The sequence below is a fragment of the Borostomias antarcticus genome (assembly GCF_949987555.1).
Source record: "Borostomias antarcticus genome assembly, chromosome: 11".
Classification (NCBI taxonomy): Eukaryota; Metazoa; Chordata; class Actinopteri; order Stomiiformes; family Stomiidae; genus Borostomias; species Borostomias antarcticus.
This window is the reverse complement of record NC_140244.1, coordinates 9,622,087-9,626,286: the sequence shown is the minus strand read 5'-3', so window position 1 is coordinate 9,626,286 and position 4,200 is coordinate 9,622,087. Positions and strand designations below refer to the sequence as shown.

The window sequence follows — 4,200 nt, the reverse complement described above, 5'->3', positions numbered from 1 at the left end:
ACAGCCTCTTCTCCCGTCTGTGTCGTCTCCCGTCTGTGTGCCTGTCGGGTTATCCTCTGTATGACCGCTTCTATACTGTAAATCATCTCTTCTAGATCCCCATTCAGACAAGGCAGAGGTTCCTCCTCCGCACGGTTAGACGTGGCCCATTTATCTGCCCTCTTAGCGTCAAGCTAACTTGTTTAGAGTGAACCCTGCAGTCGGAGCAGACGGGCTGTTCTGGCTGGGCTGGGAGAGGATGGTTATCTTGGCACTACCAGGGACAGGAAGGAAACGGAGTAGAGGAGATAATAAGCGCCATTAGCTCTGCTGCCTCCGTAATACCACTGTGTGCTGCTGCCTCACAAGCAGCGCACAATCGCCCGTCCACACACGCACACGCACGCACACACACACACACACACACACACACACACACACACACACACACACACACACACACACACACACACGTAACCTACAGTACACACACAAACACCAACCCATCACATTTTTGTGATATAGTCACGAAAATGTATTTCAATGGCACACTATTTTTTGATTACGTTTGTGATTCAGAAAAGTCGGACAGACACACACACAAACACACACACAGACACGTCGGTCCTTCATTGTCCTTGAGCAAGACACTGAACCCCAAAATCGCTCACGTGCAGCGTAGTAGGCTACTACTTAGTAGCCCTAACTGTCGCCTCACAGCAAGGTCTCCAGGCCTTTCTGTGCGGAGTTTGTATGTTCTCCCCATGTTCGCAAGGGTTGCCTCCCAAAGAACCTAATAACAGTCTTATCACTCCAAAGCATGCCTCTCTCATACACGCGCGCACACATCAGCGCGCGCACGAACGGGAGGCAGGACGAAGCAGCCAACATCACACCCCTTCTGATCACGCACGACAAAGAGCAGTCACTCACGCTATAGAAACACCGTAAAAGATGTAAGTAGCCCTTCTTTTCATACAGTATTTATGCGTATGTGTATGATTATGAAAGACATGGTGTAGCCTATTATTGGGTAGGCTACCAAAGGCAGGCTCAACTGTCCAACAAACTTAAGTAGAAAAGTTAGCCTTGCCCAAACAGCTACTGCAAATCGCATACCGTTGCTTAAAATGTTAACCAGGTTATCAGTTTCGTTAGTTTGTTCACTCGATCTGTTACAACATAACCCACAAATGGGGGTTCGTTAAGAGGTCGTTTGAAAACACGCAATAGTTTGTGAGAATCCGCTCAGTCTGTGTTTTTTCTGGAGTAGGGAACAGACTTTGGGAAACTTTTGCCTGTCTTCGATAGTGCTGTAGAAACTGCCAAGTGATACTGCTACTTTTGGGAACTTCACGGTGTGATTCTCGAATCAAAGTCGCGCGTGCTCCTCGGAGTGATATGGTCAGAACAAAATGTCTTCAACGGAATCATTCTTTAATTATAGACGTTGATCATCGTGTTACTATAAGCGGACTGATCTAACATGACGTTTGATGTCATGACGCCGGTCTGGCCATACTGTGTGGACGCGGGAACACACACACACACACACACACACACACACACACACACACACACACACACACACACACACACACACACACACACACACACACACACACACACACACACACACACACACACACACACACACACACACACACACACACACACACACACACACACACACACATTCTCTCAGATCATCATGGTCGGAATAAGCAGTCTTGTGATATTTAAGGCAGCCCTGATGACAGTCATGGATTTGTCTTCTCAGTGTTAGTTCTGCTGTGGGAAGGGTGAGTCTTATCTATCCCAACCATATATAGACTACACTGCTCTGTTCTACTCTACTCTCCACTGCTCTCCTTAACTCTGCTGTACCCTAGCCTACCCTGTTCAAATGTGCTCTGCCCTGCCCTACTCTGCTCTACCATACTCTATTCTGCTCTACTCTGCTGTGTTGTGCTCTAAGATGCTCTAGTCTATACTGTATAATCGTGACTGAACTTAGTGGCCTCTAAGTACTAGTTAGGCCCGCTGCTGCTAACCAAACTACCACTTCATGCCAGGCAGACTCAGACAGTCTCCACATTTGGTGGAAATGGAGTAACGTCCTGAGTGTGCCTCGCATGACAAGGGTTTAAATGGCTGGGCATTGCCCACCCCACCCCGAATTTCACGTTGCCCACCCAACTGTCTGAGTCATATTAAATGTGTGCTTTGGAACTGCCCAATTCTGACTGGCAGGAATATTATCCTAGAACTGTCTCTTTGGATGGTATTATAGAGAGTAATGTTATGCAGAATATCATATATATCAGAGTATCCATCAATTACAGAGCAAGATGAAAGTCAACCCCAGAATTTTCTGTTCACATCCTTTATGCCAGAAAAACGACTTGTATGTGTAACCAAGTTGAAGTGGTTTTATACTCACTTCTCACTATAAATACCACCCACCCGTGCCATGGAGCCATTAGCTTTTCAGTGGCGTAGCTGGCTAAAGCAGTGTTTGTGTGTAAGTAAGGTTATCATGTGTGTTGGCAAGTAAGAGGACCCAATAACAAACCCAGTGTGGGGGAAGTGAGGGTAGAAATTATACTGACGAGTGTCAGAATGAAACCTGGTGCCGTTATGCCGTTGACTCCAGATACCCTGTTGAGCTCCTCTCAACTAAAAAGCTCAGCTCCTCCCCTCCTCTCAGATGTTTCTGGGTAGGAGTTGAGGTAGTGAACGAGTGGAGGAAGCAAGGAGATAGGGGGTGCGTGCCAAACTTGTTCTTATCTTTCTACCTGGCTGGCAACAACAGACATTGCACGATTCCCCTGGAAGGCTGGACAGATTACAACAGCTTTCCCTTCCCTGCCCCCACAAAAACTATTCACACCACTCAGCTACGGTCCAACCCGCCACCCACCCCCGACATGACTCAACTAACACCCCCTCCCCCCTTTCCAAAACACACACACATGCACACACATTTCTATGAAAGGTGCTATATAAAAATAAATTTACTAAATTTAAACATCCCCCATCTAAATATGCTCAGAGACAGATTTATTTTTGTTGGCATGTTTGCACAATCGTGGCATGTTTGCACTGTTACATGTAGGGATGTAATGGTATGAACATTTCATATCACGATTATAGTGACCAAAATTACCACAGAATTATTAAAATGTGTTGAAAATGTTCAAAAAGTACCCCTACTGACACATCATTATCATTATTATTCTTTCTCAATCATTTACTCAATCAATCACACACACACACACACACACTTTTTCTCCATTGATAGTAGGGCCTACACCTATTCACATGAAACACTATGCACATGACAAGCCTACAGCAGCAGAACAAGAGTAGACTACACTGAAAGCTTCAGTTGACATTATTGACAAACTATGACATTTCCATCCATTCCAAAGTCCCCGCATGCAAGTTAACTTCATTATTGACAAACCATGACATTTCCATCATTCCAAAGTCCCCACATGCAAAGTCTGAAGTTATCTATGAATAACTTCAGACTTAGTCCTCTAAGAGAAGGAAAAAATCTCTGCTGCTCTGCCTTCTGCCATACGTGCAAAACAAAACAGATCCATGTTGACGTCGGACAATATTTACTGTGGTTTCAAAGCACGGTAATCAAACATGGTTTCAATGAAAATTTATTATGAAATGCCAATACTCCCTAGTTACACACTTCTATATTTTACATTTATTGATTTTCTTTTGCATTTATCTGTTTTGAATTTTGGATTTTAGATTTTTTGTAATTTTGGATTTTTTTTATTTTTTACATTTTGGATAATCTTATTCTTGATTGTGTGCTTCTTTGTATTGTCACAACATCAGTATAGTAATAATAATGTGGGACCTCCAGGGGTCTTTGATTCACCATACAGCAAGTGACACACACTTACTCATGTGAGTGGCAACACATCACACAACACACACATGTAATCAGGGGTCGCCAGTGTTCCCTGCATTTCTCCCATCCAAGCCGTCATCCTCCAGGGGCAGCCAGGAGCAGTGGTCAGCCATCATTCATGGTGCCCGGGGACCAAGTCCAAGTGCTCGGGTCAGGTCTTGGTCAGCATCTGTTCTTCGGCATGTTTTTCGTTTTGGGTTCTTCGGGAGGAGACCCTTGAGAACACGGGGAGAAAATGCAAACTCCGCACAGAAACCCCCAGGAGACCTTAGTACTAAGTA

At 44.8% G+C, this 4,200-nt stretch overlaps 1 protein-coding gene across 2 annotated transcripts in view; it reads left to right on the top strand.

The window, feature by feature from the left end:
* Positions 1-852: 852 nt before the first annotated feature.
* st3gal8 (ST3 beta-galactoside alpha-2,3-sialyltransferase 8) overlaps positions 853-4,200 on the top strand; it is a 19,727-nt gene continuing 16,379 nt past the window's right edge. Inside the window, exon 1 of one of the 2 annotated variants that reach the window (XM_084445841.1) lies at positions 853-935. The gene's annotated coding sequence lies outside the window, so the exon portion shown is untranslated. The remainder of the gene's footprint in view (positions 936-4,200) is intronic. The other variant, XM_084445842.1, reaches the window with a different exon arrangement.